A 25,810-nucleotide genomic window follows, 5' to 3' on the forward strand; every position below is an offset into this window, starting at 1 on the left:
TTGCCTGTGGGTTATTATTCTTGGAGAAATTCAATTAACCTTAGCTTTCTCAAATTCTTGACTCTTAAGGTCCAGCTGGTTCAACTAATAGTAGTTCCATCTAGTGAAGACAAGGCAAAATTGAAGACACAAGATCCCCTGAGAGATGAGCCCATCTCATCTAGAGGTGCTGTCATAAAATTTTAATGCCTGAGTTTATGCTTGTATAAGGATCAATACGGTTTAAAGTTGTGTTTCCTTAAGTGGTCCTGGCTAATGAAAAATGTACAACAAGAGATGGATTAATAAAACACGTTTTATGCTAAGTGATGTTTCCTCTCTTGTATAATACCCATGAAAACATCAAACACTCATAAAAGTTTACTTTTATAAGATAATTTAATCATGATAGCAACACTGTGATGTATCTATTATCATCCCATTTTGTAAATAAGGAAGCTGGGGGCACAGGGATATTAATAACTTGCCTGAGTCCCTAGCTAATAAATGGTAGGAACAGAATTTTAACCCATTCATGTTGGCTTCTCAAGTTCATAGTCTTAACTATCATGATGCAGATAAAAACATTTTGCAGTTGTCAGAATTTGAAAAGATTTTTGCCATCATAACACTGACAATACACTCAAAAGATCTTTCCCTGAAACTGTCAATACCATAGTCACATTGCCAATGAAAAGCTATTTCAGCGACTCAACATCATCTGTCATCTTTAAATTAATGTCATCAATTTGAATGTATGCTGAGTGAATCTTGAAGGATAAGAAGGAAATATCCAGGCTCCATGCATGAGGAGCTATACGGACAAACGCAGTGATGCAAAAGGAATGATGACACATTTATATACCTGCAGGTACTTCAGTGTGGCTGGAGCGTATGGTGTGAGGTAGGGCACAGCAGAAAATGAGGCTGGAGAGAGAGGCAGAGGCAGAAACCAGGCTTCAGAATAGACTGACCAGGCATTAAGGCTGGACCTCCCTGGCAGTGGGGCTGGGGGAAGAAAACGTGTGAAATCGACTTTGGATTCTGCCATCCTTGAAAGAAGTACCCCCAAAATGTGTTGGCATTATTATCCTTTACTGGCACTTGGTGGTCAGACATGCACATAACCAGCATCTCTACTTCACTTGATAGGGAAATAAAAACAAACCAAAACTGCAAAAAGGGATCTTCTCAAGGACCTGTCGGAGCAGTGGGGTGCCTTCATGGAACCTGAAGCTCAAGTCATGGGACCTGAAGGTCAGGGAAGTTGGTCTCTCCACCCTCCTGCTCTGGTTACCCATCTGTGTGTTGAAAATCTTGTCTTTGCCTACATTAAAGGAGCACTCATCCCACACCTGCATCTGCTGGCATTTTTCTGTAAGTCATATTTCTATCCAACTGTAACAACCACACACATCTCAAGGACCTTGGGTTTTAATATTTGCGCTACAGAGAGTCTTTGAAAGGTCAGCTTTAAGGAGAAAAGGTATGGTCAGATTTTATAGAGAAATCACTGTGATGATAGCGTGGAGAATGGCTTAAAGGAGGTGAGACTAAGAAAGCGATCTAAGAGAGAAATGAAGACCTGAGCTAAGACAGTGAATATGATCTGGGGAATGGGAGAGAAGCAGAGAGACTCAATAAGTGTTTAGGCTGTGGAATTTTTCAGAACCCAGTGACCAATTCCACGTGAAAGAGAGTTAGAGAAATAAACAAAACTGACCCTAGATTTCAGGATTGGGTATCCTGATGAGGTCATATGAGGAGATGCAGAGTAAAAGAGGTGAATCTGGTTTAAGGAAGAGGCATGTGAGACATTCAACAGGTAGTGGAAGAGAAGGATCTGGAGCTTGAAAAAGTTGGGCTAGAAATGGAAATTAGGAAAACACCATTATAGAGACGGAAATAATAGATTGACTCAGCCAGGGAGAAAAGAGAACGAAATGCTAGGAACACCAATATCCAAAAACGTGGCTGAAGGAAGGAAGCCCATAAAAGAGGGTGAAAAGGAACAAATACAGAATAAGCAACAAAGGCTGGTATCACAGGGGCCAGAGAGGCCATTGCAAGAAGGAAGGCGCAGCCAGTGCTATCAAATGCTCCAGGAGTCAAGTGGAGTGTCAGCTGGATTTAGATATAGAGCGTTATTAGTGAAATTTTCAAAGCAATTTTAGTAAATTGATAGAACAAAGCTGGATGGCATTGGATTGAGGAGTCAATCAGAGGATGGGAAACAGAGGCAGTATCTTGGGCTAATTTTAAATAGATTTTCTATGGCAGGAAGGGAAGCGATAAGACAGTAGCAGTGATTTTCAACCCTGGCTGGATATAGAATCACCTGGGGAAGTTTCAAAACATATTGATTCCAGGGCTCACCACCACCGCAGACTCTGTTAATTGTTCTGTGATGTAGCCGAGACATCTGCTTTCAAAATCTCCTGCTGTTTGAGTTTGAGAACCTATGAGCATGGCATTGAGAGAGTATTCTTATATAGCTATTATTCTAAAGTGGGAGAGGTTCCTGAGCATGTAGAAATGGTGATGGCAAACAGTAACAAGGCAGAGATAAACCTGTAGGAGGAATGAACAGCAGTCACCAGAGCAGAAACCCTGAGTGGGTAGGAGGATGTGGTCTCGGGGATACAGGTGGATTCACCTTTCATGCTTTCCCTCTGAAATGAAAATGGAGGGAGGTGGTAGAAGGCCTGGGGCTCAGGTGGAGAAGAAAAGGATGATGAGGGAATTTTTCCTCCTGACTACAATTTTCTTTGCAAAACAGAAGAATGGTTAGTTTGCTAAGAGGGAGGGGAAAATGGTGGCAGTGAGCTTGATAAGAGGAAAGGCTTGAACTTGTGTTGAGTGTGGTCCTGCAGGAGGAAGCATTCACCAGCTGAGATTGGAAGCCAGATATTTGTACGTGAGCTCCACTACAAGATAAATTCCATGAGGGCCGAGCCATTCTCTGTGTTGGTCACTGCTGTATCACCGGGGTTAAATTTGGTATACTTGGTAAATATTGAGATGAACAAATGTGCTGTGGCACCAGTCTGACATTTTATTTCCTCGACATCAATTGAGAGGCCAGGGATAAAAGTCTTGAAGCGATTCAGTAAAGCTGGAGTTTAGGGTTCAAGGATATGAAAGATGAGTCCTGATCACAGAGTATCAGATAGACCATCCGAGAGACCATGGGTTCTATCTTGAGGGCAAAAGGCAGAGAGACAGGAGAGATCTGTGTTCCCAAAAATCCACTCTGGGTTTTGAGGGGATTATTCAAGGGAAGAGAGAGGCTATTCTACCATCCAGGTGAGCGATGAGGAGTTAGGTAATCCTGGGAGACTGGTGAAAACAGAGGGTCAGTTTCAAGAGGGCAAATTCCAAATCGTTATCAAGGACAGCTTTACAGTCGTAAGAACTGCCCAAACACGGCTGCTTCGAGGGGCAACGAGGGCCTGCGTCTACCTTGGGGGAATGCTGGGCTGAGAGAGCTGAGGGCACACTGTGAATCTGTGAAAGCCAACTTGCCAGCTTCACTGCCTGCCTCTTTGGGAGGCCTTGTGGCCTCAGCTGGATGGGAGCCGCACCCCCTCCTCCAGCTCACCAAATTGCTGTGCTGTATTTAAAAGTCAAAGAGGAAAATAAACCCCAGCCCAAGGAGGGAGCGATTTTGGCATTAAATAAAGGGAATGTTTTTATCCTGCAATGAAACCACTGCGATCTTGGAGCACAATTTGCATAAACAGACAGTTTGGCTATAAACAACCCACCAGTAACTGGTATTTACATATAGAACAACTCAGTCAAAACCCAATTAAAGGCTCTGATGGATTGGGGATTGTCAAAACATTTAAAACGCTTCACAGCAGCCAGGCGATTTACACGCCTCAGTTGGACCAGGAGTTCCTGATTTCTCCTCCCATCTGCTCTTTCTCCTACCCGCAGTCTCCTACCAGACCGGTGACTCCCAACCCAGCCCCCAACCTGGCAGCCTGGCCTCCGACAGGAGGGAGAGGTCTCTAAGTGGAAGACTCAGAGGAGAACAGAAGAGGATCCACCTGGGGTCCCTGACCTGCCTATGGAAAGCCGAAACCAGAGTCCCACGTAGTGTTTGCACATATGATGCTGTCAAGAGGGTCTGCTCAGATGAGGCAGGATTTCAGGATGATCCAGACGATACGGCACCTGATGTTGGGCAATCAGTACCCAACCTGTGGTTCTAGGTTCCAAAGTTCTAAGCAAATGGTTGAGGAGCAAGGTAGGAGATTAGCGCCCCCTCCCCCCGCCCCATGGAGAGAAGAATTTGCTCACCAGGGACTGAGGCCAGCCATAGAAACGGAGTAGACATGTTGGGAAAACTGGGGACAGCTTTAATGGGAGGGGGAACCATGGAGCGAGAGGTTCCCCTGGGGCTTGATGGAGCCCACCAGGCTTAAGGCAGAACGATGGCTTGGGCTAAGCCTCCAAAGTGTTCCCGTTCTCGGCACGACACTATAGCTGTAGGGCCACCCCATGTTTCTATAAATGCAGTGTGATTAGAACACAGCCGACTCATTCAGTTATGTGTCTCCTGTGGCTGCTTTCACGCTGCAAGAGCAGAGCTGAGTAATTGCAACAGAGACTTTAGGGTCAGCAACATCTAAAATATTTACTATCCGGCCCTTGAAAAAAAATTTACTGACCCCTGGCCTAGATGGTCTGAGGTCTTATCTGGATGTTGCTTGGTCATGTGTTTTGTTCTGAATCCAAAGAGAATTCCAAGGCTGAAGGAATCTGGCCTTTGGTCTCTTCTCTTCCACCTCTCCATGCAGGTAAGGATAATAGAGTCTTTGATTTCCTTTCCTCGACTTGAGTTTGGGTCCACTGAAACTGCCCCCATCTTCACAGCCTTCTTGCAGGAGGGAGCCCTCTCTGGCTAGTCTTCTCAGCCTCCTTCAGTTCGATGTTCTACCTCTTCCTTCCAGGGGCCCATAGATAAGAATGGGGGAAAGGGGAACCACACCTTTCAGAATGGTCTCTGGGAAATTCAGAGATATAGGGAAGTTATAAAGTAGTGAGACTGGAAGTGTAGGAGCAGAGAGGTCTGCTGTGAAAGGCCCTTTGGACCTCCTATCTTGCATTTAGCAGCTTCTCAAACACTAACTCAAGTCCTAACTCAAGTCCACGTGGTTACTGCCCTTGTTGAGTTCAGTGGCCCCCTCTGTGACCTCCCTACCCCAAGCTTGGCAGTCTCTAATCCATCCTCCAAGAGCAGCAAGGGCCAGCTTTGCAAATTTCAGATTTATCCTTGTCACTTCCAGGATTAAACTCCTTCAAAGGCTACACATCACACCCAGGATAATATCCAGACCCTATCTTAGTGTTTACTCGTCCTTTGGCCCTGCCGAATTCTCCAAGCTCATCTCCTACACACCCCACCTCCCATGCTCCAACCAGATCCAACAACTACTTATTTTCCAACCATGTGTGTCTCTCTACCTTTCCTCAGGCTGTTCCCTCTTTCAGGTATGCACATTTCCTCACCTTGTGCATATGACGAACTCCTATGTATTCTTCAAAACCCAGCTCAGATGCCCCTCCTCCTGTTTAAAACCTTTTCAAGATTTCCTCATTTCAGATTACTTTCTATTACTCAATCCCTATGATGTACATCTTGATCACAGCCCTATTTAGAACTTATGACATTGTACTAGAGTAAGGTATTTGCAGGAATACATCCCCTAGCAGATGGAGTTCCTTGAGGGAAGAGACAGTGACTAATTCATCTTCACAAGCTTAGTCCAAGGTCTTGCACGTAGTAGATGTTCAATATATGTTCCATAAATAATTGAATGAATAAATAAATGAATGGGCTTTAACAAAGTCAAGATTCTCGGAGGTCAAGCCACCTGATCAAACCAGGCCTTCTACCCACTTGAGGATTTCACAGCCATGTCCTGAGGATACTTTGTCTTTTTCCATTAAGGCCAGATTTAGGACAATCTCTCATTCCAGATCTTTTTCCTTCTTTCTGCCAACTTCCTACTACTTTTCTGAATCCTGAGGCAGAACCCCTTAGTGGAAAAATGGGATCTATAGAGTCCAACAGAACCGACTCTAGACCCAGGTCTGCCCCTGGTCCCGTGTGTGGTCTTGAATAGTGATCTGCATCTCCCAAGTGGTAAAATGCAGATAGTCAATCAACCACGCACAGCTGCAGTGGGACCTAGCAGGTTAACATACATTCAAACACCAGGCTCCAGGCTCATAGTCACTGCCTCAGAGATATGTACTCCCTTCATCAAGATTCCTGAAGACCATCAATCCTAGTAACCTATCTGCTGCTTGAATTTGATACCTGGGACAGGTAGGCGTTTGTCCTCTTTGTGATACCCAGCAATGGGGAGTCGTAATAAAAGTAGTAACAGTATCAGTAGCATGTTCACAAACCTTATCGTTACAAAGCATGGTTGTAATTTCTGATTCTCACCAAAAAAAAAAAAGAACCATAAATCAATGTCCCCAAGTAAAGATGTGGCTCTGAGTCCCAGGGAGGTTGAAGACTTGGCCAAGGTCACTCACAGATGAGCTGCTGAGCCAGAATTTGGTCCCAGGTGCCCTGCCTTGAGCCCTGGTTTCCAGGTGACTTCTGCGATCAGCGTGAGGTTCTTTGTTGTATCTTTTTCCCCATGTTTCCCCCTCAACATACGCAGTGGGGACAGTGCAGACTTTCAGATCTGAAGCTCCCACAAATCATCGTTGTCACCATTCCCTCCATTCCCACTGCCCTAGCTGAATGACTGTATTGGTCAAGGCTCTTGGTTAAGTGATAGAAAATACTACTCAAAATGATATAAGGGTACATGTGTCTTTTTGAATTATGGTTTTCTCAGGGTATATGCCCAGTAGTGGGATTGCTGGGTCATATGGTAGTTCTGTTTTTAGTTTTTTAAGGAACCTCCATACTGTTCTCCATAGTGGCTGTATCAATTTACATTCCCACCAACAGTGCAAGAGGGTTCCCTTTTCTCCACACCATCTCCAGCATTATTGTTTGTAGATTTTCTGATGATGGCCATTCTGACATAATTCAAAAAGACACATATACCCCAGTGTTCATTCCAGCACTATTTTACAATAGCCAGGACATGGAAACAACCTAAATATCCATCGACAGATGAATGGATAAAGATGTGGTACATATATATAATGGAATATTACTCAGCCAAAAAAATAAATGAAATTGGGTCATTTATAGAGATGTGGATGGACCTAGAGTCTGTCATACAGAGTGAAGTAAGTCGGAAAGAGAAAAACAAGTATCGTATGTTAACGCATATATGTGGAATCTAGAAAAATGGTACAGATGAACCTATTTGCTGGGCAGGAATAGAAAGGCAGACATAGAGAATGGACATGTGGACACAGGGGAGAAGGGAAGGGTAAGATGAACTGGGAGATTAGATTTGACATAAATACATTACCATGTGTAAAATAGATAGCTAGTTGGAACCTGCTGTATAGCACAGGGAGCTCAATTTGGTGTTCTGTGATGGCCTAGTTGGGTGGGATGGGGGCTGGGAAGGTCCAAGAGGGAGAGGATGTGTGTATGCGTATGGCTGATTCACTTTGCTGTGCAGCAGAAACTAATACAACATTGTAAAGCAATTATACTCCAATAAAAAAAATGATATAAGGAAATAATAACAGTAATAATAACGACGATAATATAAGCTCTTTCTGTTTCATGTAACTGAAAGGTACAGATGTGGGCTCTTGAGGAATGGTTAGGTCCAGGCCTAGATGTCATTAGATCTCCATCTCTTCTTAATTCTCTTTTCCTCTTCACTGGCTTCAGTTTAGGCACCTCTCCCCCATGGAGGCCCCCAACAGCCCCAGTCTTACACATATTACAACCTCACTGTTTCAAGCCCCATCAGAGAAAGAGCTTCTCTCCCACAATCTTCCTAAGCAAAGCTCCAGAACTTAGTGGCATTGCGCTGGTCTAGGTCAGGGGGCCATTCCACACATGAAAAGTGACTCTGGTCAGGGGACTAATCTGTACCCATCAGCCAAACCTGGTCATATGCCCACTTCTAGAGCTGGAGGATTCATCAATCTTACCCCAATTTCATGACCTGAAAATGGAGGATGGGTGATTTCCCCAAAAGAAAACCTGGCTTCAGTTGCCCAAAAAGTGCGTAGAGTGGATGCCAGTCTAGTAAAAACAATAGATGTCCTCATCTGTGATTTTTGCAGCTTTGGTTTCTGCCTATGAAAACTATGGTATAAAAATATCTACCTCTCTTTGCTGTATCAACCAGAAACAGAAATAAAAAGGATTGTACCACTCCTATTATGCTACTACAGCCCTGTGGTTTTTACCCCCCTTCAAACACTCTGCCCTCTGAATCCATTCCACTGCCTCTGTTCTGGTTCAGGACATTACTGCTCACCTACACTGTTGCAACCCCTTCGGTGCTCTACAGCCAGATTAATCATCCATTTCACCAGAGTTCAAGGAGCTAGAGAGCCCAGCGGTATTTAACTTGGTTTGCACTCCACCTCATGAATTTAAAGGCCATCTGATGGTGAAATAAATGAGTTAAACTGTTAAAAAAAAAAAAAAAAGAAGAAGATCTAAATAACTGGAGTGATAGCCCATATTCATGAATTGGAAGACTCAAAACTGATGACAAGTCTTCCCAAATTAGATTCTCCCCTTAGATTCACTGAAATCCCAATCATAATCCCAACAGATTTTTTCAAAAGAAATTGACATGCTAATTTTGAATTTTATATGAAAATGCAAAGAACTTAGAATATCCAAAGCAACCCTTTAAAAAAGAATAAAGTTGGAGGGCTTATGCTACTTGTCTCCAAGACTTATTATAAACGCTACATTAATCCAAACTGTATGAACTGACATAAGGATCCCCCAATAGATCTGTGAGACAGAATAGAGAGTCTGGAAATAGACTCATATATCTATAAACATTTGATTTTCACCAAAGGCACCAAGTCATTGTAATGGAGAAAAGGAAAGTCTTTCCAGCAAACGGCGCTGGAAGAACTGGATACTAACATGGAAAACCGAATTTAGGCCCTTGCCTTACACATATACAAAAATTAATTTGATATGGATCATAAATTCTAGAAGTTTCTAGAAGAAACTGGGAAAACATCTCTGTGACTTGGAGGTAGCCAGGATTTCCTAGACAGAATTAAGGAAGACAATACCCATAAACGAAAACATGGTTATATCGGACTTCATAAAAATTAAAAACTTCTCCTCATCAAAAAGCACTATTGAGAAAGCAAATAGGCAAGCCACAGATTGAGGAAAAGATCTGCAAAATATATATCTGACAAAGGACTAGTGTCCAGAATATATGCATCATTCCTGCAACTCAATAATAAAAAGACAGACAATTCAATAAAAATGGGCAAAGATTTGCACAGACATTTAACGAAGGAAGATTAATGAATGGCCAATAATCATATGAAAAAAGATGCTCAACCTCATTAGTCATTCGGGAAATGAAATTAGAACTACATGATATACTACTGCACACCCATCTGAATGGCTAAAATTAAAATGACTGACAGCACCACTGTTGATGAGGATGTGGAACTGGGATTCCCAGATGTTGCTGATGGGAATGTAAAAAGGTACAATTACTTTGGAAAGTTCTGGCAGTCTTTCATAAAACTAAACATGCATCTAACCCATGACTCAGTAATTTCATCCCTGGATGTTTACCCAAAATGAAAGCATATGTTCACAAGAAGTATTGTATAGAATGTTTATATAAGCTTTGTTAATAATTTCCCAAAACTGAAAACAGTCTAGGTGCCCATCAGCAGGAGAATGAGTAATCAAAACCTGAGATATCCGTTCAATGAACTACAACTCAGCCATCAAAAGGAATAATTTACTGACTCACACAGCATGGATGAGGCTTTAAAACATGCTACGTGAGAGAAGCGTTATGCAAGAAGGTAGGTACTGTGTGCTTATGCTTCCACATGTAAAATCCTAGAACTGGCAAACAATTCTATGGTAAAAAAAAAAAAAAAAAAAAAATCAGAACATTGCTTACCTTTTGCAGGGAATGGGGATGGTGCAGAGATTGACGGGAAGAGATATGAGGGGACATTCTGGAGTGATGGTTTGGGTTATACAGACGTGTGCGTTTGTCAAAACACATCAAATGGGGCTTCCCTGGTGGCGCAATGGTTGAGAATCTGCCTGCTAATGAAGGGGACGCGGGTTCGAGCCCTGGTCTGGGAAGATCCCGCATGCCGCGGAGCAACTGGGCCCGTGAGCCACAACTACTGAGCCTGCGCGTCTGGAGCCTGTGTTCCACAACAAGAGAGGCCGCAATAGTGAAAAGGCCCGCGCACCGCGATGAAGAGTGGCCCCCGCTTGCCGCAACTAGAGAAAACCCTTGCACAGAAACGAAGACCCAACACAGCCAAAAATAAATATAAAAATAAATAAATAAAAGATTACTATTAAAAAAAAACACACATCAAATGGTATATTTAAGATCAATGCATTCACTATATGTAAATAACACCCAAAAAAAAGAACTGTAAACAAATATTAAACTCTAGTTAATGGTATGTATACTAAAGTAATTAAAGGTGAATTACACTGATGTCTGTAATAGACTTTGAAATGCATCAAAAATAAGATTTATTAATGGATGGATAGATGATAGAAATATGACAAAACAAATATTCTAAAATGTTGATTGTAGAATATAGGTGATAATTATATAGTATGCATTGAAAAATTATTTTTTGGACTTCCCTGGTGGCGCAGTGGTTGAGAATCCACCTGCCAATGCAGGGGACACAGGTTCGAGCCCTGGTCCGGGAAGATCCCACGTGCCGCAGAGCAGCTAAGCCCGTGCGCCACAACTACTGAAGCCCACGCACCTAGAGCCTGTGCTCCGCAACAAGAGAAGCCACTGCAAAGAAAACATGTGCAGCACAACAAAGAGTAGCGCCCGCTCACTGCAACTAGGGAAAGCCCGCGTGCAACAACGAAGACCCAACGCAGCCAAAAAAAAAATATATATATATATACATATATATATATATATGTATATATATATATATATATCCTTTTTCTTTTCAGTCTGTTTGAAAATTTTCATTAAAAACTGTTGGAAAATTCAATAAATTAATTAAATAAATAAAGGCCATCTGAGCTGGACCATTCATCTGATCCTTCTCAACTCCCCATACTGAGTCCATTTCCACACCCTCCTTGCCAATACCCAGCCATATGAGCTGCTTACACATATTTCTTTCTCAGGAAAGCTCAGAGGAAAAAAATATATATCAAACCCCAGAATTTGGAACCTTTCTTCTATTATCTCATAAAACATCATGTTCATATCATAATTTCAATCCAGAGAGAGGATTTGCCGTGTGAGCTATGAGATGCATACAAATTGCCCTTCTCAACCTCTGGCTACAATAAGCAAACTTCAGAAGCTGACAGTTTACCTGATAAATACCTAATAAAGCTTAAATAATTATTGAAAGCAGACAAATGAAAGAGTAGAACAGCAAGAGGTGTTGTGCTGATAAATCATAGGGAAGAAGGCAGAGCCCCAGCAGCTCAGGGTGAAGCAGATTCCCAGAAGCAAAAGAGAGAATCAGAAGCAGAGACCCAGGACTACAAAGAGTCGGCAGTGGGTAAGTGGCTGGGGAGCCAACTGATGTACAAGATGGGCTTCTTTGGGGGGACCAATAAGGACCCAGCGTGTGACCTTTCTCAACTCTTCTGGAAGAAAGAGAATCCAGGAAGAAGAGTAGTGCACCTCATTGTCTGTCTCTGTCTACCCAGCTGTGGAGGGGGGTCAGGACTCCAGATATCACACCCCATTTATGAGCTCACCCAGCCCCAATTCCAATCTTGAGGCTGGAAGAATTCAAATCATTCTAGGATGCCATCACCTGAACTTGACCTAGAGTCACCATCCCTGATGGACTTCAGGAAGGTATCCCAAACTCTTCATTCCTTCAGTTGTTCAACAAACTTTAAGTGCCAACTACGTGCCATAAATAATGCTCAACAAACTTTCGGTCTAACCAAGGATGGTTGTGGGAGCGGATCATTAAACGAACAATGATACGTGCTGAAAATAGAAGCTTTGGGGGTTAGTAGAAGTTTAATCTGGTCTGGGGCAAGTGTGGGGAGCAGAAGTCTTCATAGAGGAAATAGCACTTAAACTGAAATCTGAAAGATAAATAGGAGTTGGAGGAAGGGTGTTTCAGGCAACAGCAATAGCAAGTACAAAGGCCCTGGGGTGTACAAGTTTTGTTGAGAGAAATCCTGAGACCTGAGCTCCCACACTGATGCTAATATGTGATTACTCCCATCCCCTGAGCACCCTCCCCACAGGAAGAGGTTCTGACTCCCATGTTTCTGAGTCCGTTACTGGTAAGTTGCCATTAACTGAGGTAGGTTTTCTGATGCCCATTTTAGAGATCAGGATGTTGAGTCTCAGAACTGATATGGGATGGCTGTCACCTGTGTGGTCATAGGTTGTGAACTGATATGGGATGGCTGTCACCTATGTGGTCATAGATTGTGCTTCTATTTTGGAATATATCCTCCAAACACTCAGACCTGCCTTTTCCCTTTCCTCACTCTTCAGCTCCAGCCCAGCAAACCTCCCTAATTATTCAGAATACTTCTGGGAAAGGATGCTTCCCTGTCCTGCCAGATTCCCAGCAGGGACCAGAACTCTCCTGGATTCCCAGCTAAGTGGGTTCCCAGTGATAGGATGCTTCTCTAATGCATCCCTGGATGTCCAACTATCACTACACAATTGCACACACACACAACCACCGCTACCACTACCACCACACACAGACTATTTGCCTAGACTTCTGGCCCTCCACATATGCTGGGCCTTCCCCTCCCTCCTGACCCCCTGATGTCAACCTCTGCAGGTGCATCTACATTCACAGCTTTATCTGCTGAGGTGACAAGAAGGCAAAACCGGATGTGAGCGCTCATTCAGTTGGGATGACCCTTCCAAAGACATTCTGCTTGAGAAATACAGAAATGACTCAGGCACTTATTCATCCATTCTCAAAGTCATTTGAACTAGTCAACAATACTGCTTGGAGCTACAGTATTCTCTCCTATAAAATTGGCATAATTCTGACACATCGTGCCTCCTGACAAAGTTCTAAATACTTTAAAGACCCTCACATTTGGATAACAGTTTACCAAAAAAATTCAGACATCATCACTAGGGTGATATAGGCAGAGACTCCCTCCTCAGTTGAAGGCTCGTTAATGGCTAACCCTGGTTTTTTAAGACTGGATGTGACTAAATTAATCTTTCTTCCCAAATGGTATCCACATGTGAGAAACTACTCCTCCCTGTTTTGCGTCTAATCTTTCTATGGAAATGTGTAATAGCCACAGCTCTTGCAATTGTAACTAACAGAAACCCAATCTAAACTATTAATAGCTTAAGCAAAAATGTAATTCATTGCCTCACAAAACTGGGAAGGATTCCAAGGTAGCGCCTGTGATCAAATCCCACAAAACCAGAGCCTCAGGAGTTCAGTCTTATCCAAACACTCTTTTCCTACTTTCTCAAATCCTATGTCTTATTTCTGTCTAGTTCTAGTTTCATTCTAAACACAAACCAAAAAACAAACAAAGAAACAAAAACCTCTCTATACTGTGGGGAAGATGGCCACTGACAGCCCCAAATTCACATCCTCCCAGCTTACAAAAACTGGCAGATAAAAAAGTCTCTCTTCCATTGTTTGTATATAAATCCCAGGGAAGAACTCTGATTGGCTCTCCTTGGATCATGTGCCCATTCCAAAGGATGCTATGCAGGGAGATCAGCTCGGTGCTTTGTGTCCACCTAGAGGGGTGGGATAGGGAGGGTGGGAGGGAGGTGCAAGAGGGAGGAGATATGGGGATATATGTATATGTATAGCTGATTCACTTTGTTATAAAGCAGAAACTAACACACCATTGTAAAGCAATTATACTCCCAAAAAAGGGTGCTGTGATTAGTCAGGTCTGGGTCACATGACCACCCTAGTCACCAGGAGGGTTAGGGAGTACTATCAGAAGAAGGGAAATAAGGGTGGAAATGCTCTGGGAAGCCAAAAACAATACATCTCCAGCCCAATCAATGTTGCTACATGAGGAGGAAGATATGTAAGTGTAGTATGTTTCAGGGCATGGGAAAATACGAGTGTTGATTGATACAATATTTCTATTGAGAAAATTTTAAATGTGTTTTCAAAATACCTAAAGTGTTTATACCTTTGATCCAGAAAGTCAACTTCTATGATTGCATCTTTAGGAGGAAAGAAAATGTAGAAACATATGTGTACAAGAATTCTCATTGTAGCATCATTTTAACCAAACTGCACAACATAAATTAAGCATTAGATAAATTATGATACATTAATTAAAGGGCATACTATTAATTTTTAATGATTATGATGTACATCTATATACACTGACATGGAAAGAAATTTATGGTACGTTAAAAACTTTTTAAAAATCAGTTTGCAAAAAATGTTTAGTCAAATCTTTGGTTTTTAAAAAAGAGCATGTTTACCTTTGGGGGTAACAAGAGGAATGGGGGAAAAGGAGGATTTCTTGAGTGTAAGAATGTTCTGTTTCTTGACATGCTTGCCAGTAACAAGGGTATATTCACCTTATGAAAATTGATCAAGCTGTCCATTCATGATATGTGAACTTTTCTTCATGTATATTATACTTCAGTAAAAATATTTTATGCAGATGTGTATATTTAAAGAAAAAGATTTCGGGTAGTTTCCTCTGGATGGTGTAATAATAGTGAGTTAAACTTTATCTTCGTGCAAGTCTTCATTGTCTGACTGTTTTCACAATAAGCATGTATTAATTTTGAAGTCAGTTAAAAACAAAAAAAAGAAAACTATTTCCATTGGGAGTGGGAAAGTGAAGAATGGATGAGATCAAAGAACCAAAATCTCAGTAGATAGTAGGTCTAATTAGTCTGCATAGGACCTGAAGATATACACTAGACATGCCTACAGAGATAAGGCATGATGGAATGTATTGGTTAGAAGTAGCAAAAGTGCTGTAACAAATAGACCCAAATATATAACAGCCTTAATACAATAGAAGTTTCTCCCCTACTCTGTCAGTCTAGGGAAGGTATTTCATATGGGCAAGGATTCTGGTCCACACTGAGATTCAGGGACCCAGGCTGATGGTGACTTTTCCTTCTCAAACACTTCCAAGGTCTCACTGATCCTTACCATTCACATCACAGCTGTTTACCTTCTCTTGGAAAAGAACTCAGTCATGGCCACACCTAATTGCAAGGGAGGCTTGGAATTGCGGTCCCTGGCTGGGCATCCATGTCCATCTGTGATTCTGTGGCGGTGGGAGAAGAGGAGAATGGATTTTAGTGGCAATTCACAGTTTATGCCACCTTGGGGAATGGGGAGTAGAAGCAGGAAGGAGAGGTAAGGAAGAGAAAGTTGACTTCAGCAGACAACCACAACAAGGTCTACATCAAAGAGGTCCAGATACATGGCATGTGGCCTTAGTCCATTCCAGGTCATGGTGGTTCTCAGCGTTCACAGGTAGCAATGTCCTGGTTCCAGTGGAATGTCTGCCTTGGTGTGAGCTTCGCAAGGGCTTTGGTCAGAATGCAAAATAGAAAGACAGGCACCTCCCTGGGCAGAAGTCTGGAGCGCGTACTCTATGGCAGTAAGACTGGCTGCGGGGCTGCCCTTCCCCAGGGACCCGTCCTGGTAGGTTCCCCTCAGAGTCTGAACAGGGCTCAGCTTCCACGTAATTCCAGTGATTCCACCTAGGGTGGAAAGGAGCCAAGAATCCATCTGATAGACGAACAAAGGTGAGTGGTATAAATGCCTTCATTTGCCCCTCCAGTAAGAGGTAACAATAAAACAAAGGATTGGATTTGATGTTTTAGAAGTCACCAGATTCTACCCAGCTTTCCCCCCACCCCCCGAATAAATTGTGCACAAAAGAGGTCTCCACACCCCTCCCCCTCTGCATTATTTAACGCTTGAGGAAGTACATTCCACAAACCCCAGGCTCTTTATCTACAATGAGGACAGTCAGTGCCAGAACAGTTCGGGCAGCACCTGCAGGCAACGTGTGGCGTGCAGACGCACGGAACAGGCAGCCGAGGAATATTATCCAGAATGTATTAGCTGATAACAACTGCGCCCCCAAATCAATGAGGAAATCATCTCCTCCGCACAATCGGCACAAAAGAAGGACATTTGCGGTGTCCCTCCAACACAGCCCAGCTATTGTCAACTCTGGCAGCGCGCGAGATGATTAATGCACCTGTGACTACGCGCCCAGATTTCAGTTCCTAGGGTGATGCGCACGGACCGTTTTTCCCCCTTTATAGATCCTCGACACTTAACCTACTCAATGGTTTTTATTTGCATTGATCCCATTTTATGGTATGATTAAATTTGTATGGAAGAGAACCAATTAGTTTTGTTTTACACGTATTGAATGCCCTTTATAGTTAGACGAATTAACTCCCCACGGTTAGGTTGATTTGCGGCGGGAGGCTTGATGGGCCGTGCAGGGTCTTGTTGTGGGCTGTGGGAGCTAGAAGGGCTGATGCCTCGGAGAAATGGGCTTAAGGTGCTGACGCTGACGGCCCAGCCGATCACCCGGGGGTCCAGGTGGGATGTCTCTCAGGAGAGTAAATACAGCGCTGTAGCTCAATGTAAATTTCAGGAGCTGATCAAGGCTTTGTCTGTAGAGGAAACACTTTCTCTTACAAAGTGGAAAGATCAATGGAGTGGAATTCAGTTCTAGCTCTGACTCTTTTGCTCTGCTGCTGTGAGACTGGACCAATCATTTAACTTCTTTGAGCCTCAGTAAACAAAGATGATAAGAAAGAGGAGGAGGAGGAGGAGGAGGAGGGGGCAGGGGAGCAGAGGGGAAGGAAGGGAGATCATCTCCCTACATAAATAAATTTGCTGTGATGATCAAATGTGAGAGTATGGATGAAAATAATTTATAAACTGTAAAGCATCATCTCTTTGCTAGTCTTCCCTCTAAATAAAAAAACAGGAGCAACACAGCACTGTGTAACACAAGAGTAATGTGGAATCAAAAGACACAGGTTTGAATCCCTGTTGCTTCCCAGCTGTGTGGCTTTGTGGATGTCACTTAACCTCTCTGAGCTCACATTCCCTCATCTGTAAAGTGCAGAGTATCACAGGATCTAATGAAATATTTCACAGGGCAGTGCTTTCTTGACCGCTCTAATAAAATACCAACCTCCTCACTTTCCATCTCTTTTTTCTGCTTTATTTTTCTCCGCAACTGCTGTATTTGTTTGCTTAGGCTGCCAGAACAAAAAGCCCACAGACTGGGTGGCTTCAACAACAGAAATTTGTTCTCTCACTGTTCTGGAGACTAGAAGTCCAAGAACAAGGTGTCCGCAGATTTGGTTTCTCCTGAGGCCTGGGTGCCTCCTCACCGTATTCTCATGTAGCCTTTCCTCTGTGCATGTGTGCCCTCGTCTCTCCTTGTGTGTCCAAATTTCCTATTCTTATGAGGATACCAGTTAGATTGGATTAAGACCCACCTCAATGGCCTCATTTTGACTCAAACACTTTAAAGACTGCCTCTCTGAATGTAGTCTTCTTCTGAGGTACTGGGGCTTAGGGCTTCAAAATATAAATTTGGGGGGACCCAATTCAGCCCATAAAGGCACCTGACATTATATTACATATTTCTCTGCAATCATAAACTCCACGAGAGACCTTGTTTTCTTCACTACAGACGCCTAACACTTAGTGCCTGGCATGTAATAAGTGCTCAATAAATGTTTGTTGAATGACTTAATGAAAACTGCTTAGAATAATGACAGTTCCAACATGGAGACACCCACCAAGAGGTGGGCTGCTAAAAGGCCTTCTAATCATTGGTTCCACGATTAGCTTCTACTGCACTTGCCTTGTGACCCTAGAATTCAAAGAAAACTCCACGACATGCTTATTTAATATTTTATTCCCAAACTCAAGAAAACCTCCAGCTTCAGTGTTGGAAGGGAATTTACACATCATCAGATTCAACTTAAAAACCAGTGAAGGAAACCCCTTTATAACATTCCTTGATAAGCTTCCCCGTGATCAACTCCAGGGACCGGAAGCCCTTGACCACTGGAAGCAGCCAGTTCTACGGTTAGAATGTGTTATTTTGTGCACACGATGAAGCATAAACAAAGATGTGCTTTTCAGAACTGGTTACCACAGTGAAAAATGTAACTGAATATCTCTAAGTAGGCAAACAGCAAAGGGTTTATCTGTACAGTAGTGGTAGTCTGCAGTCATTCAAATAACTTCTTTAGATCTACATGCAGCTGAACGGACGTCTTAAAAAAACACAATATTGGGGCATACAATATGATACTATACACACATATATATTCATTTACCTATCTTTCATATATGTAAATATTCATTTAACAATAATGTATGTTGCATCTAATACAAGTACAAAAACGTGCATGGGACGGATACACACCAACCACAAAGCAGTGGTGGCCTCTGAGAAGGGGGGAAGGGAGGAGTGAGGGAGGGGCCTCTAACTCTATCTGTAGAGTTTGTTTCTTTAACAAAGAAGCCTGAAGCAAATATGGCAAAATGTCAACATCTGATGCATCTTGCTGGTAGGTACATAGTATATGTCTTTTATTATCTGAACTTCTCTGATGTTTAAAACATGTCTTCTTTTTTTTTCAGTGTATTTTAGTGAAGAGGGGAAATTGTCATCTTTAACGGAACCGATATTAGGCCCCAGATCATTCCAACTATTGGTCCTAGTTCTGACCTCTGGGATCACTCAGAATAAATTTTCTTCCTCTTTCATGCCACATCCATGGTCCTCCTAGAAGGGGTGGGGGGAAACATAAGTGATCTCATCACCAGCCTGTGGCCAACACTTTGGCTGAATTGCATGTGGACATACAGACTCCCTCTTCCCCCTACTTATGACTCAATCTGTGCATGTAGAGTACCTGCTACTAACACACGTATTCATTTATATATATTTCGTATACATAAATATGCTATTTAAACAATAATACTCTTCTCCTTCCAGCTCATTGTCTAGTGAGAAAAACAGGTACACAACCAGATAACTACCGTACAATGTTCTAACTGGAGAGCTTGCACCAAGAGCTTTAAGTTAGAGGAATTCATGACTAACCTGCCTTAGGAGCAAGGGGGCCAGAAGGTTGGAGAAGCTTAGCTAGAAAGAGTAAGCCCTCAGTGAGCTCTGAAGGATGACTAGGGTATTTCCTGGAGGATAAGACAGGGAAAGTGTCCCACGCAGAGACATGATGGCGTGAAAAGGACTGGGTCATTTGACAAACAGAAGGGTGTTTGCAATGGTTGTAGCAGAGGGCAGGTAATGGGAAAATAGCAGAAGGATGCCTAAAGATTCTTTTCTAAAGCAGTAAGCACTGACTAGCCTCACCCACTCCGTATCACTCCCACGGACGTCTTTATGCGTGACTATGGTTCCATGTGTTCCATACGCCGTCTCTTGTAAAACTTGTTAATAGAAAATGTTATAAATAGGTGGGCCCAAAGGCAGCCGGGGTCTGGGTGTATGAATGCGCTGACCTCTACAAATACAACTATTCCTTAAACTCAGTGAAATCCAAACTCACCTGCCTGTGTCATAGTAATTACCTGTATCCAATTCTTTATGCAATAAGTAATATCTATGCTCTCTGTTGCATGGGAATTATATTTTAGTGTGCTCTGTTTTTTGTTTTTTTTTAAGATTTTGCAGGGTTCAATGAGGAGACAAATATAAGAGATAAAATAAAAGATGCAGGAAGGGCCAGCTAATAAAAGACTTGAACTTTATCTTGTAGGCATCAGTGAAGGTTCTTCAAGCAGAGACCTGAGTGACCATGGTCAGCCTTTGTTATTTGGATTATTGCTTTGGAAGCCATATGGAATGAGAGCTCGGGGAGGAAGACCCTTGAAGGGGCTACTGAAGATAAAGTGGATTACTGCTGGGTCTCGGGCGGTGCAAGTGGATTATTTAGACTAAGGTTGATTACTCTAACAAACCACCCCTTAGACATCAGTGGCTTAGCACAAGGGACATTTATACTCAGTCCAAGGCAGCTGTTCCTGGCTGTCTATCAATCCCTCATGAGTGTCCAGGAACTCAGCCTCCTTCCACGCTTCCTTCCTGCTCTGCCATCTCCAGATCTGCCTTCCACAGTCACCGTGCTCATCTGTCTCAAGCTGGCAAAAGGGGAAGGAGACTGGACAGGCACTCAGGAGAGGGCGGGGTGGACCTGGTCTGGAAGTGGCTCCCACCGCCCTGCTCACATTTCATCGGGCAGAGCTCAGTCACATGGCCACACGCAAGGGAGGAGGGGACATGTGATCCAGCTGTGTCCCCAGGAGGAAGAGGAAAAGGGTTTGGTAAACTTTTCCCGTCTCCACCCCCAAGTACTCAACAGAAAGGGCCAGATGGGAGGGTTGTTTTTAAACTACTGAGGGCAACCGCAAGCACTTTGGATGGAGTTGTCGGCCGATGGCTGGGGCTTCTCAGCAGATAATTTAGCCTTTTCAAGGAAGAAAATTCAGAAACTGATGCACAAGAAATCAGCGATGCAGCCCCTTCCCTGGCAAAGTCTCACATGAGGAAAGTAACAGAGTCTCAGAGAAGTCGGGAGTGCAGACTGAGGTCCAGAGTGGGACACAGAGGGACAAATGGGGGCTGTGGCTCAGGAGAGAGGAAGGGAGATGGGGTGGTCCTCACGTGTCAGGTCCAAGTACTGCGGGGAATTAAATAGGCTAACATTCAGGGAGCTGGAAAACCAGATTCTGAAGAGAGAAACAGTCTGACGATCAAAGGCCAGAAAATATCCGGTTCTTTACCCAAAGGATAAAAGTTTTTAATACAGAAAACTGCATTCACAGGGGTTGAACCCTCAATGCCCAAATGCTAATAAATATTCAGCTAATAAATATTTATTGAGCACTTACTATGTTCCAGGCATGAATCCAAGCACTAACATGCAATTATCTCATTGATTTTTTCATGGTAACTCCAGAAAGTAGACCCTATGATAAATGCCACTTCCTAGGTAGGGGAACCGATATACCAAAAGTAAGTAAATAATTTGCCCAAGATCACAAATGTGGTGTCTAGCATTCAAATCCAGCGAGCCTAACTTCACAACTCTGCCCCTTCACCTTATCCAAGAAAATGACCGGAAGCAACACATGTTTTTCTCTCCTGCAGTAATTTCTACCTGTCAGCTTCGACATTTGCCTCCCCAGATTTTGTTACTGTTCATTGTTCTTTCACGTTTTTCATGGTGTGCTCACAGTTCTCACCTAATCCACACCACAACCCTACAGGGTGATTTTTTATCACTCTCCTTCTCTTGTTCAGGGTGAAAGTAAAGCCCAGAGACAGCGAGAGATGCACCCACGTCACCCAGCGAATTAGCAACACATTTTGGATGTGGGCCTCTGGCTTCCTACATCAGTGGACTTGTGGCCATAACTGTGTTTCCAAAAATGCGCTGCCCTATTTAAAAAATAATATTAATTAATTATCACGGGTAAAAATTTTTTAATGTATTGCCCACCCCTCTGGTAGAGCACGAGGTGACTTAGGGAGTTGAGGGATGCAACATTATAATTACATCACTTAAGATAAAAATTTCCGGGACTTCCCTGGTGGTCCAGTGGTTAAGATTCCACGCTCCCAATGCAGGGGGCCCGGGTTCGATCCCTGGTCAGGGAACTAGATCCCACAGGCTGCAACTAAGAGCCCACATGTCGCAATTAAGATCCCACACGCAGCAATGAAGACCCCGCGTGCCACAACTAAGACCTGGCGCGGCCAAATAAATAAATAAATATTTTTTTAAAAAGAGGTAAAACTTTCCATCCTCCTCTCCCAGAAATCCAAGCTGTGGTCCAGGAACTGATCTCCAAAGAAAACCATCTGCATGAAGCTGAAATAAGGAGTTCCTTCTGTGCTGTGCCAAAGCCTTTTTCAGGCGCTGGGGGAATAAAGCTTTGATATGTTAATCAATGTGTACCTTTTTTTTTTTCCATTCCTAGAAATGCCTGCTGCCCAGAGAGGCTTCCTCCATTCACAGAGCCTCGAGGGTGTCCAACATCCTACCTCAGAGGGGGGATGTTGGAGCTCTGGCAGATCTGAGCACAAAGACCACAGAGTGGAAGAACCTTAGATGAACGTATAGTAAAGTAAGCATCTCAAAAGCATAAAAAGACACACTCCCAGACCGGATAAACATTTGCCAGGCTTAGGAGAGAGAGGAGAATTAGAGGGTAAATGAGTTTGACTTTAGTGAGTGAATGAGAAGGGGCTATGTGCCCTTCCCCCAAGGCCAAGTTCAGAGTAATGGTTGGGAAAATTACAGAACCCCAAGATACCTGTGGGGACCCCAAAGGAGAGAGGAACCATGCTCTCTATCCCAGGAGGGAAGTCGCAGAACACAGCAGGATCCCCTGATCTCCCTGCACCAAGCCAGAGTGAGAGCAGAAAAACAACCTGTGCGCAGTCTGTGAAGGTGGCCCTGTGACCCCACCCAGAATGAAGACCACAGAATGTTCCCATGCACCCTGGATGGAGAGAAGGGAGGCATGGAAAGGAGTGAGCTAAAGCAGACTTGAAGCTGGGTGTGAAAAAAGACACAGCAGCAACCTGTAGGGACCAAAGACCAGAGCAGAGGGGACCACACACAGCACAGGGGAACCAACCGTCAGATGACAGCACCAAGTCCAAATGGTCCCTCCTCCGTGCTCCCACCGACTCCCGCTGACATCTGGGCACCTCCAGACTCGGGCAAGACCCTGGGAGAAGAAAGGCGCCCACCTGACCGAGGTTCAGTTCCTACCATCCGAGTCAAGCTCAGTCACATAATTGTTTAGACTCTATGTCTTACATTCCTAAGATGATGAGATGAGATTTGTACCCACCACGTAACCGGGACCTACCATTTTGCTCCCTGAACCACCAGGACCCAGCTTCCCCTGCTCCCGGGGTACCAAGCGATGCCGGGCTGAGCCGGGATAGGATTTCTGGGGAAACTGATGCTGCCGCCCAGCTCTCACTCCCTCTGCACCAGGGTTATTTGACTGCTGGTGACAAGAACAAAGGGCTCTGTCAGAGCATTTGATGGACAGTCCTGGCGGAGGGACCTGCTGTAGAAGGGCTGCCATTGGCCCACTGGGCCTGCTGTGACCTAGATGGGGACAGAATGCCAATCCTGAGAGGTTACTTCTGTCTCTGGCTTGGCCCCTGGGATCCCTTCTCCTCTTCCATAGAGCAGCCCTCACCTTCACCTGGGGAAATTTGCTGCACCCCCCAGACGCCCTCTTAGCTTGGCTTGAAATGGGGCTTGTATGCTTCCCTCCCCCCTCCTGTCACCCCCAAGGACAAGCCCACTGGCCGTTTCCATAATTTCAGGGTTCTACCTGTGAGCTTTGGGAACAGACAGATTGGAAGCACTATAGTCACAGTGGAGAAAAGTGAGACAGTTATTATCAGTATTATAATGATGATTAATGTAATGTTTGAGGCATGCCAGGCCATGTGCTAAGTGCTTTACCCATGTGGTTTTCTTTAACCCTCACTACAACCCCAGGAGGTAGATACTCTTATTTGCCACATTTTATAGATAAAGAGACCAAGGCTTTGAGAGGCAGGATCACAAGGCTCATATGTAGTGAAAAGAATATTATGGGCCTCAGGGTTTTCTGACTCCAAAGCCCATACTTTAACCACTCTACGCCATAGAAAGGCTGCACTTGTGTGTACCTAGGGCTCATCTCTGAAACAGTCACCTGGCTGTGACAGCAGAATAATTCTGAATCCTACTGGTAGAAAAGCTGCCTCTTCCCTGAACCAGCCAGGTGATGGGATGGAATAAAGCTGGCTCTGAAAATTGTAGGAATCTACACTTAATGGCTAAAAGGATCTGGGAACAGTTCAGTTGGGCAAGTCATTCTTCTCTACCTGTGCGTTCCAGCTGCCAAAACAGCTAACAGAACACCAGGAGTCCTGCTATCCATCAGGCTGTCTCATCTAAGCAGCTAGAAGACTCTGCAGATGCTTGCCTGCATTGTGGGTTAATGCGGCTGCATCACCACCTGGCTTTCACATGCTGAAAGAATTACAGAGCAGAATTTGCTCTATGTCTCCCTAAATACTTTGCATGAAAGGGACTTATGTCATAGCTGGAGAGTTAGGCGCTGACCCTCAGAAAAGATTATCCAGGAGGCATAACTTGAAGACATTAGATCACTTGCTGTTCTATAGGGAACAAAACAAAACAAAGAAAAAAGGAAGCAAGGGAGAAGGTGGGGGGGGGGGGGGACTTACTAGCTCATGTAACTGAAAGGTCCATGAAGGTTTCAGGTGCGGCTAGATCCAGGAGCTTTAACACTGTCATCAGAATTCTATCTCCTGGTCTCTTACATCTTTTTCTCTTGTGTTGTCTTCACTCTCTAGCAGATTCTACTCTCAGGATGGTGAGGTAGCTAACAAAAGATCCAGACTCACATCCTACCAGCTCAGCAACCCTAATGGAAAGAGTGTTTCTCTTTTCCAATAGCTCCCGCAAAGTTCCAGGGCCAATTTATTGGTGCAGTTTGGAGCTCTGGGTCTCAGGTTCGGTTCTGGAGACAGAGTGATATATGCTGACTGAAGGACAGAAAATGAGTGAGAAAACTGGGATTCTTCTGGTGAAGAAAGGAGAGTAGATAATCCACTGGGTCGTCCACTCCACCAAGGAAGGCAAAGTGGTGGACCAGAAGTGACTACCTCTCTAAGCCTGGAGACTTCCGGTGTGCTAACCCACAGAGCTCCCCAGCATGCCCATGAACTCGCTCTTATCTTCCCAATATTTTTGTTGTTAAGGAAACTGAGACTTTAAGAAGAAGAATGGGTTGATCCATGCAACGTGAACTCAGGTTCAAACTCACATCTGGCTGATTCCAACAGCAGCTCCATCTTTCATGCTGTGTCTTGGCCAGAAAGACAATTGGGAAGTAAAAGCAAAAGCGGCCGCAGCTCCAGAATAAAGACTATTTGGTTGGGTTCCTGTGCACCGATTACTGTTCTCCTCTGAGCTTTAGTTTCCACTATAAAGTGACATCTCAGCATTGGCAATGTTGTCCTAAATTAGTGGTGCTACCAGGTAGCAGAGGGATCTAGGGGTGACAGTTTTCTGAAATCCTATAGGATATTGTCTCTTTCAGCCAGCATGACCAACACTAAATGTGACATGCAACTTCCTCTGGATCCAACGGCCATGATTGTCCATCAATGACCTGGGGCAGTCAGTTCAATAATCACAATGATAATAACCCCATGTCACCTCGGTGCTTTGGGTACATTATCTCATTTAATCTTTTCCTTTTCCTAGTTCTGTAACATTTCAAACATACAGAAAATAATGTGTCAGACACATGTACCCTAAGATTAAACAGATGTTAACATTTCACCATATTGCTTTAAAACACTTTTTAATGAAACAGAATGTTACAGACGCTAGTAAACTCCTCCTCATCAATACCTTTTATTCTTTTCTCTATTTCTGTCCTATCTCAGAGGTAACCTTAATACTGAATTGCTGTAAATGAACCACAAATATGTTAATGTTCATTGAATTTTTCTATGTAAGCATAAACTAAATTATATATGTATATGTATAGACGTGTAATATACATATATGTGTATATGTTAAAAATTTTGCATGTTTTAAAATATTATATG

Source organism: Eschrichtius robustus, chromosome 16 (genome assembly GCF_028021215.1).
Source record: "Eschrichtius robustus isolate mEscRob2 chromosome 16, mEscRob2.pri, whole genome shotgun sequence".
NCBI lineage: Eukaryota > Metazoa > Chordata > Mammalia > Artiodactyla > Eschrichtiidae > Eschrichtius > Eschrichtius robustus.